At 38.0% G+C, this 17210-nt stretch overlaps 1 protein-coding gene across 9 annotated transcripts in view; it reads right to left on the reverse strand.

Moving 5' to 3' along the window:
* The window catches only part of B3GALT1 (beta-1,3-galactosyltransferase 1), a 570539-nt gene that overhangs the window by 362880 nt on the left and 190449 nt on the right, over positions 1–17210 (reverse strand). For 7 of the 9 annotated variants that reach the window (XM_025261075.3, XM_044934380.2, XM_044934383.2 and 4 more), the window contains 2 exons: positions 9283–9385; positions 8465–8531 (listed from right to left, as the gene is read on the reverse strand). The gene's annotated coding sequence lies outside the window, so the exon portion shown is untranslated. Of the gene's footprint in view, position 1; positions 750–8464; positions 8532–9282; positions 9386–17210 lie in introns of those variants that run through there. The other 2 variants (XR_006547561.2, XM_025261083.3) reach the window with 2 other exon arrangements.

Consider the following 17210-nt stretch of genomic DNA (forward strand, 5'->3'; position numbering starts at 1 on the left):
GAAAAGGGAGAAAGAGACCAAGGATCGAGAGGCTGGCCTTAAATAGGAATCTGATCTTCAGAAAGTTCTTTACAATCAATTCTGAAATTCCATGTAACTGCCACCATCTATCACATCAACTTTAACACTCTTTCCTTATTTGTCTCCCAGAATAACAAGCTCATCCCTTTTCTTAGATTAGGATGTTTTTCCATTCTTTGAATGTCTAACCTCCCATTGCTTTCAAAGCACTTTTTCTGATAGGCTCACTACATAACCTAAAAAAGATATTTTAAAAAACGAATTCTAGGTCATAGCAGAGGGAGCAGGAACCAGAGCTGAAAGCACCGATTTTATAAATCCCTGACTTCCGTATACCTTTTTATTAACATTTTAACAGACATGTATTGAATCACTACTTATGCTACATTTTAATTCTTGCAAATTTTAAAAAGAAAAAAATCCATTAAGGGAGCTATTGAAGAGGCTATCAAATATTGACAGGCTCCACTCTTCACCCTAGGATAACCCTGCATTTCTGCTGGCCTTTTGAAAGCTGAACATCACTGTGCCCCAGAAAAAGGCTTGATGCATTAATAAAATACAAGCTTTGGTGATGACCTGAAGAAAACTTGATTCTTCTACATGTCAAAGCTGGGCCTCGTTTTGAAATCAGAGCAGATGGAGGAGCAAAGAGGAAGGAGAAGTTGCGTACTCCTAAAGTGAAGCCACACACACTGAATCTGAGTCTTTCAAGCTTGTCAGCACTCCTTAACAAAGACAGATTTCAAAACATTATTCAAGTACCTTTAATGCTGAGCTGAAAAACTCAACTTGTCTAGGATACTAATTCTTAACAGCACAGATGGTCACTGTACCTGGTGGAGGAAACAGAACTACCTGGATACACCATAATCCTATGCTTTCTTTCTCAGTCAATTGAAACTGTTTTCTGGAGTCATTAGTGGCCGTGGTAACCCAATGCCTCCTCTCCCAACCCCATCAGGGTTTTGTCCCTGCAGTCTTTTAGTCTCCTTAATTTTTTTTTTCCCTGCATGTGGCACCAGGGGGCCTCCTTTTCTTAGCCAAACCCTCTTTACAAAGCTTTAAGGATAGACTCCATCCGGGTTTTCCTCTGACTTCACTTTCTCTCATTTTAACTATAGGCATGGCCTGAGGCTGACTCCTGAATTCACACTGCTTCTTTCCTTCTCTTTTGTCCCTTAGAAATTTAATCCAATCTGGCCTGAAGCAGAACTACAAAGGAGGAAAACTGTTTCCAGCAGCCAAATCCTCCATCTCAGTAGTCAGTGATGGGTGCCTTTTAGCATCTTGCTTGAAACAGATTTTAAATTCAAAATGTGGCTGTTCTTGGAATACCCTAGGCACCCTCAAACTGAGGGCCTTTGCTCTTTCTCTTTCTTTGGCCTGGAATGCTATTCCCTCCGGGGACTGGCTCACTCTTTGACCTCCCTCAAATCTTCAGCCTCCCCTGACCATCCTCTGTAATATCACGATCTGCTACCCTTCTCCCTCTTGGCTGTCCTTACTGTGCTCAAATTGGTGTTTTCCTATAACAGCTGCAATTTCTGACATGTATATACCTTACTGATTATATTTATTAGTTTTTTAAAATTATTGTTTTATCCTTATAAAATATATGCTCTATTTTGTTCACTGATTGGTCCAGAATGGTGACCAGCACTTAGTAGGTGATTAATCAGTATTACTCTAATTGAGTTGAGAAACTTCCCTATGCTATCCACTTCTTTTTTTCTTTTTACTGCCAACAGCCTCATCCAGGTTTCCTCTCATGGTAATTAGCTAATTAGCATGCTAATTACATTTTCTATTCCCCTCTCTTTAATCCATCTCCTTTACTGTTGGCTGATTTTCTTCTTCAAAACTCACATTTATCTTCTCATTATCCTTCTCAGAAACCTTGACTGTACGACCAAGTCCACATTCTTCTGGGACTTGAGGCCCTGCCCACATGAGAACCAACCCCATCCAAACTCATCTATGCCCACACCTCAAATGACTCTAGTCAAGCTGGTATTGGTTTTGTTCATTAAAGAAACATTCGTGGACCTCCGACTCCTAGATCCTATGTTGCAAAAAACAAAGTTCAGTCAGTTCAGGCAACTGAGCTAGAAGAATATAAGTTTAAACAAAAGCATTTATGTTGCAGGGAGGAAGCCAGTTCTGGCTCCAAGTTGAACTGTTTCTTTGACTGGCTTTTCGTTACTTTTGTTATTATAATCATACAGAACGGCCTGCCTCGGAGAATCCTGCCCCTCTGCCTGACTGTTAAACTAATGTGCCTTTGTTCAGAACCCTGTCCACCCCACCTGTGGATGGCAGGAAGGAAGAAATGAACACATCCCCTGCCTGAGGCATGCCATTCTCAGAGACATTTGCAAGATTAATGGCCTTTTTACTTGGCTTCCTTATCTCCCCCCATCTCTAACTTCTAAAAGAATCTGACATCCAGACCCCAAGAAGATGGTTATTTTCACGGGCTAAGCCTGCCATCTTCTCGGTCTGCTGGCTCCCTGGTTAAAAATCTCTTCCTTGCCTCAGCACCTCATCTCTCGGATTCACTGACCTGTCGTAGGGCGAGCAGAGTGAGCTTGGACTCACTAACATTTACGTTAAAGAAGAAACTAAGTCCTCAGAAGACACACATGTGGCCGACATCGGTACACGTTGTCCCCATCACTGAAATGCCTCTCTCCTCTGCCTTTCCTGATTTGGGGAAACAAGTCATACCTATTCGTAAAGATTTAATTTCAATTTACTCTGTGATGGATGCCTTTTAAATGCCATAATATCTTTGACTAAACATACTCAATAAATGCTTTGTCCTTCCACAAATATTCTAAAGTTTCTTTCCTTGCTTTTCTTCTCCTCATCTAAAGAAAACACTAATTTAGACTCACAGACTTCAAGAAATAGCTTTTATGGTTGCTGGGGGGAAGGATGAGGGGAAGGAATAGTTAGGGATGGGCATGTACACACTGCTATATTTAAATGGATAACCAACCAACAAGGACCTACTGTATAACACAGGAACTCTGCTCAATGTTATGTGGCAGCCTGGATGGGAGAGGAGTCTGGGGGAGAATGGATACATGTATATGCACGGCTGAGTTCCTTTTGGATCACCTGAAACTATCACAACACTGACTGTTAATCAGCTCTACCTCAATACAAAATAAAAAGCCTAACAAAAAGAAACACTGATTTCTAGACTCCACAGGACTCTCCCATCCCAAAGTGCTTCTCCCATGAGTGCTTCTCTGTGCCTCAGAGCCTGGATCCAAAATGGGAAGAGAAGCTTGGAAAGGGATCTGAACCTCTAGGGAAGGGGGTGAAGGACTTGCACTGTGGATTGCTGAGAAAGCTGCTGTTCCCAAATGGTGCCATCTTTTTACAGCCATCTCTAAGCACTTCAAGGTCTCACCACTTCTCCTCTTGACATGAAGGTTGTTAAGATGATGAAGTTTGTGGTTTCGGCAGCACTATGCTACCCCACTGTTAGGGGAAGCACACTGACTGAAACCGCTCACCCTGGCCAGGCACCATAGTAACCATCTGCATGAGTTGTTTTACGACAGGAAGTCCTGGTAAGGAACACGGAACTAATAAGCCACCACCAATCAGAAGAGTTCAGGAAGAGTCAAAAGGAGACACCACATGTCTGACCACCTCCCAGAATCCTTCTCTCTGGCATCCATCTTGGCAGAACAAGGCGTGCACCACCAGGAAGGACTCTGAGTCAGAATGATTGGCTAAAGACAACCCAGAAACTAACGCCATCACCATAAAACCCAAGACTGTGAGCCATGTGGCAGAGCTGTTCTCCTGGGTTCCCTTACCCTACTGCTCTCCACCCGGGTGCCCTTTCCCAATAAAGTCTCTTGCTTTGTCAGCACATGTGTCTCCTCTGACAATTCATTTCCGAATGTTAAACAAGAGCCCATTTCGGGTTCTGGAAGGGGTCCCCCTTCCTGCCACACTGCCACTAATGCTTCTGAGGTTCTTGATCCAGAATGCTCTCCTAAATTATCCTCCTCATGTTACTCCTTCCTGCTTCTGAACTTCTATGCTATTTACTATGATATATATACATTAAACAATCTAGAATTTGACATTATTTGTCTTGAGTTTTGGGGGTTTTGGGGGGGAAGGGTGCCATATATTGATCATTGAGGAAATTCTTAAAGGCATAAATTATCTTTCCCACAATAGTAGTTGCCAAACTTTGCTAATCAGTAAGGCCATCAATAGCATATTTTTTAAAAAATCAGATTCCAAGACCCAGACTCCAATCTGCAAAAATTGCAGCACTTGTCTAGATTCTAAGGAATTCATATTTTCAGAAAGCTCCCCAAATAACTGTTATAATCAGCCAGCTATGGGTATCACTGTTATATGTATAAATTTTCCTTGGGATAGATAGTAGCATAATCTCAAAGCACCTTGTGACCTGAAAATTATTTATTCTTTAACTATTAAAAATTTATGACCAAAGCCTCTGATTTCTACATAGTATTGTTTCACCTAGGTTTCAGATTCTAGTACTGATTTTGTGAGCACCATGTAATATTTTAAAAATTTTAGAATTCAAAACACCTAAAATTTCATCATATATACATACATATTTTATATGGAAACAGCCATTCCAAGCACATATTTGTAGATTCTAAGTTTTCTTTAACATAATATTATGTTAAATACTTTGTAAATGTCATCATTCTTCAAAGTAGTAAAAATAATATTTCACTGAGATAAAGGCACTAATTAACTTAATACCCCACTTTTGGTTTTCATTATTTATCATTCCCCTATAATTTTAAATATTGCTTAATTGATACCTGTGAAATAAACAATTCATTGATATAATTGAATTATATTTTATCTATTTAGAAATACTTACTGTATTAACAAAATACACATATCACTCTTTTTTAAAATGTTCTAATACTTGAACAGTTTTTGTCCAGGTTGTTTTCTTATTTTTGAACTTTTAAGACAATCCTTCATAAATGACAATACTGAAAGTCAGTATCTGTAAGAGACTGACTCTGTAAAGTCAGAATCTGTACATTCTTGGGGTTCCTATATTTTGCCCTAATTTCCCTATTATCCTGTTTTCAGGGGGCACTTTCTAACATCAGCCACACTACAGGGAGGAAAACTGTAAATATTATAGTACAGATTCAGTGTTTTTAAAAACAGGGCTTATAGGTCCCTTATTGAAGAAGACTCTTGAGATTCCCCTGGAAAGCAAGGAGATCAAACCAGTTAATCATAAAGAAAATCAATCCTGAATATTCACTGAAGGACTGATGATGAAGCTCCAATACTTTGGTCACCTGATGAGAAGAGCAGACTCATTAGGAAAGACTCTGATGCTGGGAAAGATTGAAGGCAAGAGGAGAAGAGGACGACAGAGGACAAGATGCTTGGATGGCATCACTGACTCAATGGACATGAGTTTGAGCAAGCTCTGGGAGACGGTGAAGGACTGGGAAGCCTGGCCTGCCGCAGTCCATGGGATCACAAAAAGTCGGACATGACTGAGCAACTGAATGATAACTATAATAGAGTATCCTGGAATACTTGTTAAAAGTGAGGACTCCTGGATGCTTCAAATTACTCAGACATTTAGGTTTGGAGTCTGAGAGAAAGAAATTTAAATAAGAACTCCACGTTATTTTTATGCATACTAAAGTTTGAAAAAAGTCTTCTATACACCACTATATCAATGACTTTGCAATCTAGATTTAAGATATACCCAGTGCCAACAGACCTCTTATTCTACTTCTTTATGAAATTTGTGTGTGTGTGTGTATTATATATATATATATATATATTAATTCTGTGATCACTAACACAAAATAGTTCTCTTTCCCTCCCACCTGAACCCTCCTGTAGTAGAGTGCACCTTTTTCTAATCTTCACATTTCTGTCACTGTTGAGATTCTATTTTGTACATAAAAGCTGCTCATACCTATTAGTTCTTTAACTTTTTAACCAGATCTATACTCCATTAAATAGGTTAGTCTTGAACATTACAGAAAACTATTTACATGATCTAAAGTAATTTCCTTATTTTTTCCTTAAATTATAATCCTCATTTAGTGTCTTCAAGACTTTGTTAATAGATTCCTACAGTATTTAATATAGGGCTATCTACATAATAACAATATAGGGTCACTGAAATTCTGTCATATGTCAGATGACAAAGACTCTCTTCCTTGACCAAATCTGGGTGAGGATTCTCTGAATCCTCTTCTCAACTAGGCTCTGACCTTGGGGTCTCTCCTTGGTCTGCTTAGTTCAATTCTAGCAAGAATTCTGCTGAGTCAGTTTAGGGACTCTTCCTACGATATCTTTCATATTAGATCAGCTTCCACACACACACAACACACACACACACACCCATATCTTCTCTCCCTGACCTGCCTTCAGCAAGAATCCTGTTGAGTCAGTCTAGCAAGAATTCTTCTGGCCTTGGTAATTTTCCATCCATCCACTGATTCCCCACTTTGCTCCTAGGCTATAAATCTCCCACTGTCCTTGTTGTATTTGAAGGTGAGCCATTTCGCTTTCTCTTGCAGCAAAACTTCATTGCTATAGTCCCTCCTGAATAAAGTCTTCCCTACTGTCTTTAACAAGTGGCATACAGAAAAAAAAAAATACTGTAACTTAAAAGGACTAAAAAGAATCTTTCTTGTGGCTATATCTGCATGGCTGAATTTAACAGGATAGAAAAATTAAGAGCGCCTAATTTGATGTGGCCTGTATAAACACTGTTATTCATGTCAAAAAACTAGCTATAAATAACATCAAGCATGGCCTATTTTCATATTGGATCCATAGAATACTCATATTTCATTTTTTGAAACAAAAATCTCTTTGATATACTCTGTATATTTTCATTTTGATGGTGCATTTTTAGAAAAGTCTTTGCCCACTATGACCTCTTTCTATCATGGAGAATAAAAGGGATACACAGACACAGGTGCATAAACCCTTAGGTGTACACACATGCTTATCTGATAAAAATGCATGACCACAGTGGATATTGACAGGGGGAAGTTCAGATTCTTAATCAATGTCATTACCAAGTAAATGCCAAAGAAATTTCTAGTGGCTAAATATCCAGAGTTTTCTGGGCAGTCACAATTTCCTTATAAATTAATTAAATTACAAAAACCTAAGACAATGAGAAAACACTACATAATCACTTGAATGGCTAAAATTTATAACACTGACAACACCATATGCTGGTAAGGATGTGGAGCAACAGGAACCCTCATGCATACTGAATGCAAAATTGTACAGCCACTTTGGAAGGCAGTTTAGAGATTTCTTATAAAACTAAACATACTTGAACCATATGATGTAGGACTCACACGTCCTGGCATATACCCAAATCAACTGAAAACTTATGTCCACATAGAACTTTGCAGATAAATGTTCATGGGAGCTTTTTTTTCATAACTGTCAAACTTGGAAATAACCAAGATGTCCTTTAATAAACTACGGAAAACCAAACTGTGGTACATCTGTACAATGAATATTACTCAACAATATAGAGAAATGAGCTGTCCAGCTACAAATAGACATGGAGGGGCCATAAAGCATATTGCTAAGTGAAAGAAGCCAGTCTGAAAAGGCTGTCTGCTGTATGGCATTCCTGAAAAGGCAAAGCGGAGGCAGTAAACCAATCAAAGGCGGCCAGGATTTCCGTGAGGGGAGAGAAGGACCAACAGGGGAAGCACATGGAATTTTCAGAGTAGTGAAGATGTTCTATGTGATACACTAACAATGAAAATGTGTCATTATGCATTTTTCAAACCCACAGAATGCACAATACAGTGAGCCTTTATGCAACACGTTAAAAGAAAAATGTATCAATATTGGTTCATATCAATCACAGAAATTGTACCATACCAATAAAAGATGTTAATAATGGAACAAATTATGTGTGCTTTTCAGGGAGGATATGTAGGAGGAGCTCATTGCAGTTTTCAATTAATTTTTCTGTAAAACTAAAACTGCTCTAATAAAAATCTGTTAATCACTTAAAAAAAAAGCAAACTCTAAGACACAGAGGTTATAAAACCAAAGCAAAGCAAACCAAAGGTCCTGCTTCTATTGACAGAATTGTGACCAAAGGGTATTTATGCCCATCATTCATGGAAATAACACTGGACATCTGAGCTGTTACCGCTTAACCTTGAGGTGGTAACCGTGGTGGTACATGTGACAATACTGGCATAAGGCATAGAAGCAGCACCAGAGTAGCTGAGTCCCATCAGCCTGTATCCTCTAATTCGGCAATATTCGGTCTGGGTTTGAGTCAGGCCCCAAATCCGTCAAATGCTTACTCAGTTTCTTTTGAATGAGATAACCTAATTTTACCCAGACCAGACCAAATACAGAAGGGAGGACTAAACTCTACAGTTACCTCAGGCTGCAGGGGCTCCTTCTATCCCTGGAGGAATATTTTGTCTTCTGTAAACTTGCCCAGATCCCTAGGGGAACAAGGAGTTCTGTGAGAACTGATATGCCTATGTGGGTCCTCCAAGAGAGGACTTCTTTATCATTGTACAGATGGACATGGAAGGAAAACACTTGTTCAAGTGTCGTGATATAAAACACTGGGCAATCTTTAGGGAAAATGAACTTCATAGGAAAATTTAGAATGCAAAGTATCATTTTTTTTCCCTCTATGAAAAGCTTCTCTAAATCCAGATTCTGATCACAGGGACATATAAAAAGCTGGGGATACACTTCAGAGTTTTCAAAAAAGCAGCATCTGTTGCTCCCCAGCAGAGCTCTTCTACTCAGTGGTTTACAGATGTACTGAGATTCCATCCCTTCAGATGCTCCGGGGCTCAGTACCAGTTGTCTCTGGGAGTGAGCGGCCTCTGCAGAGTACCGCAGGGACATTACCATTTTCTGTGTGCCCGTAAGAAGGAAAAGGCCAAGAGGCACCTCAAGAGAGAATCTTTGCTAATGATATTTTAATCCAAAGTGGCCACATTGGTGCTTTGCAATTCCCACAGTGTCGACGTATCATCTAGCTTCAAACATAAAGATAATATCTGCAAAGGAATTATTTCTGCACATATTCCACATGAAAGGTATAAAGCATGAATGACAATAAAGCTATAAATAAATTCGGAGCATCTTTAATACTTCTGATAATATAGCCTAACTTTACACCACAGTTTCATTAATTTTCGAAGGTAACAAAAACCAAAAGTAGGAATCAGCTATTACCTTATAATGGAAACTTCTGCCCTCCCTCAAGGTAAAGCGACGGTGTCCTCAGGCAATCCCTCCTCCCCGAGACTGAGCAGTTCTTGAAGTGTCTCTACCAGGTCTAAGGGGAAAGAAAAATACATAAATAATCTTCGAGGTGCACTTCAGCTAACACTCATACTCTGTTTCAGGTTATTCAGATTCTCTTTTTGCCATTTCATGAAATTTCCACATATCTTGCATCAAACTCTCTTGTACAAAACCGCACCCTTTACCGAAGACAATTTGAATGTGGGAATTTTCTTCCTTTGAATCAGTAATCTCATCCATCTTTGAAAGGATGCCTTCTTTACCGAATGTAATACCGTATTAACTCTTTTTCAGCAACTACTAGACTTACTTTCCCTAGATCACAATTTTATACTTTTTGGTCTCCTTAGTAACAGCAAATGTTTCTACAAGAGAAGTTGAAAATTGTTAGACTTCTACAAGTCCTGTCTGTGGCTTTGCTAAGGCTGTTTTATTGCTTTACTCTGCTGTGAAATAAACTAACACATTTTGCTCCCTAATCTCCTACGTCTAATTTTTTTTTTTCTGACCTAAAAATCCTTACCAGAGCCTTAAGTATCCCATCAAGTCTATAATAATACTGACTTGAGCCAGTGAAAAAGTATGCTCTGCCAGCATGTTCTATAAGATAGCCTTCCATCACCACAAAGTTTCAGACATTCTTTTTTGGAACCAGCACAGAAAATAAGCTGGCTTTGGCAGTCAATCATGGACTGCTCTAATTCGATGAATCCATTTTCTACAGGCTTTACTTGGCAAGCTCTTCCCACTGCCTGCAAAGTGACTAGTTCTTTGTAAACCTCCTTTGCAATTCTACCACTTTCTACATCCCCAAATGCTATATGTTATTGAAAATATGTTTTAAAGAAGAACTTTTAGAGGAAATATCTACTTTTGGAGATTTTTTTTCCTTTTTTTCACTTAAAAGTTTATTGAAATATAGTTGATTTACAATATTGTGTTAATTTCTGCTATACAGCAGAGTGAATCAGTTATACATATATATATATATATATATTCTTTTTCATATTATTTTCCTCCTACAACCTGTCACACACATGTTGATTACTCACAGAACTGTCTTGAAGATAAGGGAAACCAATGGTTACTGCTGTGTAAAGCGTAGAGGAGTCAGGAAGAAGGGCTATGTTCCTAGCTCTGAAAATTAGGATTATTTAGGTTATTTATTATAATATAATAAGTTCTATGTTATTTATTAGTATATTGTAATAGTATATATTACATACATATATTATTTACATAATAGATTATTAACATTGGAGTTATTTAGATTATTACTGATGGGTTTCAGTTTTCAAATGGAGGTTCATAGTACAAAGTTATAAACTGAGTGGTACTTCTGAACTCTACATGTAAGAATCTTGTTCTCTATATTTTTGGAATTCTTAAGAGCAAATTGTTAGAGACTGGGGAAGATTGGGCCAGTAAAACCTCCAAGAAGAGACACAGAATAGTTTTTTAAATAATATTGTCCTTCCTTATTACTCGTATTATCACAGACACAAAAAAAGCACATACTTCATGGTTACATTTAAATGAAGTTCTAGAAAGGACAGAAAAGAGGCTGTAGTAATAATCAGAACAGTGGTTATGAGAGATTAACTGGAAAGTAGCAGGAGGGAACTTTCTAGAATAATGTGAAAACTATATATTTGGTTGAGATAGTGATTATATGAGTAAATAGATGTGAAAAAAAAGAAAAACAACTATGAAGCCATGTCTATAAAATCTACATTTTATTATAAGTAAATTATACCTCCATTTAAAAATTGGAGATCTCTATAGATTTTGCAGTGATTTTGAATCAGAGAGTTTTTAAGAAGGTGTCACTACTTCTTTCCTGGTCAGCAAAAAACATTTCATCCTTTCTTTCACTCAAGTATCCACTCAACAAAGATTTATTAAGCACAAATATATCCAGAGCTAACACAATGGCAGTGAGTTAGAGAAAAGAATGGCTAGCAAAATAGACACTGCTCCTATTATGGAGTTTAAAAGTCTGTCACCAGAAAACAGAAAATTAAAATGCACAAAAACAAGGAGTTATGGTTGTGGCACTGAGGGCAAGCCCCATGTTTTAACAAAGGACTCGCATCAAAACAGAATGAAGTATTTTATGCTAAATCCCAAGCTAATCTGAGCTGAAAATATTGGTGTGTGCTGAGTCATTAAAAGCTGTTAGAGTGATCAGACCAAAGCAAACCAGCTAACACTTTTTTCTATTAATCCAACTCTATATATTCTTAGAGCTACTGAATCGAAACATCAAAACACTTTTCACGTCAAATTTCATTTTGACATTCAATTTTTTTTTAACAAACAAAATTTAGGTCTTGCACACCCTAGGGCATCTTATATATACAGCTGTCCATGAGGATAACATGGTGTTAAATAACTCTCTTTCCCATGAGCAAATCCCAGCTGGGAAGACAGGTGCATCTACTTCTGGTGACTATTGCCAGTGAGGGATTTACAAGCTCTCCTGACAAGGAGTATTATGCATATTCACACAAAACCCAAGCTTGTGACTGGTGCGGTACTTGATATACAAACAAAGTACAACCAAGAATAGATCAGCATTCCAATACAAAATGTTATCAGGTCAACACAGCTCCCTCCCCAAACAATTTTAAATGAAGTCCCTCTACGGGCAATCTAATTTTTAAAACATACAAAAATTCTCCTTAGCCTAACTGGTATAAAAAAATCTCCTCGTTCCTTTTTATTAAAGGTTTTCTAACCTGTTTGTCCCAAATTCTTTCCAAAATGGGAGGAGCTGTTTATAAGATGAAAAGATACAATGAAAAAGTGGAAAAAAAAAAACAAAACCATGAACCATATAAGTTACTGAATTTCTAAGCTTCTAAGGAGGCTATACTACTTATTGTATGAAACCGTCTAGAAGAAAATCAACGTGATTTTTTTTCAAAGACTGCTTTAAGAGAAAACAAAGCTTCCCAGGTGGCTCAGTGGTAAAGAATGCACCTGCCAATTCAAGGAGACACAGGTTAGATCCCCGGGTCAGGAAGATCCCCTGAAGAAAGTGACCATTAAAACCCTACGGTAACCAGGACACTGGATAACTATCTCAATCGTGACAGCCATGTCATGTATCTTCAGAAAATATTGCCAGATTGCTGTCGAAACTGTGGATAGACACTTTAATTACTGCCTTACTCTCATTGGTGATAAACTGAAAAGAAATGCTCTACTGCTGAAAAGGAATGACAGTTCCTGTAAGTTTAACCTATTTAATATTTAAGAACTGTATATATTTTGCCCAAGTAATACACTGTTTTTAAATCCTACATTTCATTTTTATTTTTCAATCAAACAGTTGATAAAACAATGAAGCGTTTCCCTAGCATTTTAGTGTAGTTTTTTCCCTCCACTTTTCTAATTTTCAGTCTCCAATCTCCCTTGAGTTTTGGTTTCTCTGCCTTGTTTTTGCCAGGGTGAATATCAGCTCTCTGTGTTCCCACTTCCTTAGTAGTTCTTTGGTATTCACTCTTACTCTAAGAAACACTTTAGGGTAAAATGTGGTATGTGAGCATGGGAAGTTTGAAGGAAACAAAATACTGGCATTTAAGACTTTCTTATTCTCCATTCATTGGATACATAATTGTGGTGCAAAATCCTAGATGATGTCTAACGGTTTTTGCATTGTTACAGCTTCCTTCACTCTCAAAGATGTCACATAATGACATTTAGTCTGCAAGCCTGTATCCAGTGATAAGACAAGGTTTTCCTGTGTCCCCAGAGCAAATTTTAACAGCTCCACATTTAACAAATCTATTAAACCCTAAAATCTATCTAGCAGTAGTGAAACATCTTGAGAGAGGAAGTAAAATCTTTGGAACTAGTGACTTAGGACAGAATTTTTCCAGAGGTTCAATTTTAGGCATTAGCTTTACTGTGTATGTGTACTTCAGATAAGCTCAAAATAAGTAATCAGCTCCCGGTATGTGCCTGTCACTGTGCAAGGAACCAAGGACACATGAATAAAACATGGCTCTTTTGCTAAAGAGGCTTGTAGCCTAGCCAAGGAAGCTAAGGGGGCATAAACACATTACAAGATAAGTTGGTGTCATTTAGGCTTCCCCTGGTGGCTCAGATGGTAAAGAATCTGCCTGCAATGCATAGACCGGGGTTCGATCCCGGGGTCGGGAAAATCCCCTGGAGAAGGGAATGGCAACCCACTCTACTATTTTTGCCTATTTTTGTCCATGGAGAATTCCATGGACAGAGAAGCCTGGTAGACTACAGCCCATGGAGTTGCAGAGTTGGATACGACTAAGTGACTAACACACACACATGTGCCAAATGGAAACACACGACTAGGGGAAAAAAAAATGTAGGTTGGACACTCAATTTCCCAGATTAGGTGGGAAGTACTATGATGTGTAAATCTTTTGTTTAATATTTGTGCTGAATATAATATTCAGGCTGAATTTTCTCAAAAATGCACATGCCAAGAGGCTTATTATGATATTTTATGAAATAACATATATAACATTCTCAGTGCAGTATCTGATATGGAACAATTGTGAAGGAAGGAAGGGAGGGAGGGAGGGAGGGAATGTTAAACACTCCTACTGTGAATTTGACTTATCATTATAACTCTTTTGGGTAAATCTTTCATGTGTAAAAGATCTGGGATTAGTTATCACAGTTCTCATTCCCCTAGAAGACATCTAACTCATTCAAACAGGTTGCTGGGTGTTATATCTGAGGGAAAGCTATATATTCCTCTAAGACTAATGCTCACGTGGCTCACCTATCTGCCATTTGAGGGAGTGCTCAAGAGACAGATGAACAGAGGAGAACTTCAGGCTTTTTATAGAGGTCCATGAATAGGTCTGCATATCTGTCTTAGATATACAGGGTGGACGAATTGTGAAAGACTCAAATGAATCAAAAGAAGACTGGGTATCTTGAATGCAAAGGAGGCATTTACCAAGTATATCCTTTTCGGTTATCTGATTTTTTAAATGGCAATTTGAACTAGTTTACAACGATGTAAATTATAGATAACTCATAGAAGTTAAAGCAGCACTTATGCAAGGATATGCAAATTCCTTCTACTGGAGGGAAAATTTCTCTCCACATACCAACTCTATGTAAAAATGCCAGTTTTGCATCTATCTGTCGATTCACTTCAACACTCCTGACTCAACTATGCACCTGTGGTGTTCTGAATTCTCTGCTGAATCAGTTGATAACATCTTATTAGTTTCCTCATTAATAATGGAGTCAAATAAAATTTTCAAGTTATTTTCATATTTGTATAAAAATCTTGAGTTTGCTTTTAAACATTACATTTTAATAATATATTTATAATATTTGTATTTTGATTTTCCATAATAATAAAAGAAATAATGCAAGTGCTTTCTGGGTCTTCTGGACCACACTACCTTATCACCATGTGCTCTCACATGAACCTAGTGTTCATGTCTGTAAATACAATCATTTGGGCATCAAGAAGTATTAATAGGAACACAGACAAAAAAGGACAACGATGACACTGCACAGAATTTCCACAAAATAGGGAGAATGGTCACTAAATAGGGAGAACTGTCACTATACGATACTGGATTGCACACGAGAATCTGTACATTAGCAAGCCCATGTCTTCTTCACATGGTGAACAGACATTTCATGTCCACAAAACACCTCCTCTACATTAAAAAACAATATTGTGACATTGAATTTCTCAGATTTAGAAATTTGTTTGCATTCATTTGTAACTATGTTTTGTAAGAAGTATAAGCATAAGGTATTTATGCCTGGCTTTATGTTTGCATATTTTTAAGTAACACTGAAATAAAAATGATTTACTGCCAGGGTTCACATAGAAGATTTTTGTGTTTCTTTTTGTTTTTCCTTAAAAAAGACTTTATAGGTTATATAAGTTTAAGAAACACTGGCTGACAACATTGTGGAAAATGTATATTTCAAATTTTGCATTTGTGGAAGTTTAGTATAAAGCTCTGGTATCCTGAAAGAGATTATTTCAATCTCATGATCAACTTTAATTCATCCTGACTTTCCATCAGACCATATACTATAAGAATAAAGAAGGCTCAAAATAAATGTCATTATTTTTTAAATCTAATCCTAACGAAACTTTCAAAGTTCCCCTGTGTAGGTGTAAAATATCATTAACCTCTTTGGATTTTGATGTATTATTAATTTGAGCTTAGTAATATTAGAATCAGACTATGATATTATTTTATTAGAAAAGACTGTAAGGACTGGCAGATTTATGCTGTATCTATTTTAAACCCAAGAAGAAAGGAAGTATACCAAATATGCATTGTGTAAACTATGGAATCATTTTCTACTCTTATAAAAACCAGAAGAAATCTTGGGAAATTATAGCTAGGAAGGAAGTTTTTTTTTTTTTTCTATTTAAATAAAAAAAAATTTTTATTTACAATGTTGTGTTCATTTCTGCCAACAACAATGCAAATCAGCCATAATTATACATACATCTCCTCCTTCCCTAGCTGCCCTCCACCCCACCCCCATTCCATCCCTCCAGGCCATACCTATTTGCAGGGAAGGAGATGCAGATGTAGAGAATGGACTTGTGAACACAGCAGGGGAGGGAGAGGGTGAGACAAATGGAGAGGGCAGCATCAAAACACACACACACACACACACACACACACACACACACACACAATCAGGTGTGAGCTGGACAGCTGGTGAGAAGTTGCTGCGTAAACTGGGACCCCAGACTGGCACTCTGTGATGATCTGGAAGTATGCTTCAATTATTAAAAAAAACTTTTCTTTATGATATTATTCATTAACCGTTTATAGAACTCAGCCCTACCAGGGAAACCCTTAAAAGTCATATATCCTGAGTTACTTCTGGGGATCGAACAGAGTGTTCTCTTGAGAGGTAGAGAAGGAAATGCCAAATACGCAGTTAACTCTTCCACGAGACAGCACAAGTGCAGATTTCTAGATGTGGCTTTAAACTTGGAAAGGTAGGGTTCCGGTCCCACTACATGGGGTGGGAGCTTGCAGATTTTTATAGTTACTTTAGTGACTAAGGAAAATTCTCAGCATTTAGTAGATTAGGGGCATGTCCATTGTTCACTTACTTATCCCTAGTTCCCAGCATACAGTAGACATTCAATAAATGAACCAATGATGTTTGTAGGTAAGAGGATTCAACTGAAACAACAAGTTCATGTTAGATTTTCAAAAACAGACTCAATTATAGCATGTGTTGCTCTATTATAGCAAAAAACATCTTAGTGTTGACTGTATTTTAACTGGAGAACATTATTTCAGTTCAGTTCAGTCGCTCAGTCGTGTCCGACTCTTTGCAGCCCCATGAATTGCAGCACACCAGGTCTCCCTGTCCATCACCAACTCCCGGAGTCCACCCAGACTCATGTCCATCAAGTTGGTGATGCCATCCAGCCATCTCATCCTCTGTCGTCCCCTTCTCCTCCTGCCCCCAATCCCTCCCAGCATCAGGGTCTTTTCCAATGAGTCAACTCTTCCCATGAGGTGGCCAAAGTACTGGAGTTTCAGCTTTAGCATCATTCCTTCCAAAGAACACCCAGGGCTGATCTCCTTTAGAATGGACTGGTTAGATCTCCTTGCAGTCCAAGGGACTCTCAAGAGTCTTCTCCAACGCCACAGTTCAAAAGCATCAATTCTTTGGTGCTCAGCTTTCTTCACAGTCCAACTCTCACATCCATACATGACCGCTGGAAAAACCATAGCCTTGACTAGACGGACCTTTGTTGGCAAAGTAATGTCTCTGTTTTTGAATATGCTATCTAGGTTGGTCATAACTTTCCTTCCAAGGAGGAAGCATCTTTTAATTTCATG

This window comes from Bubalus bubalis, chromosome 2 (assembly GCF_019923935.1).
Source record: "Bubalus bubalis isolate 160015118507 breed Murrah chromosome 2, NDDB_SH_1, whole genome shotgun sequence".
In the NCBI taxonomy this organism is placed as follows: domain Eukaryota; kingdom Metazoa; phylum Chordata; class Mammalia; order Artiodactyla; family Bovidae; genus Bubalus; species Bubalus bubalis.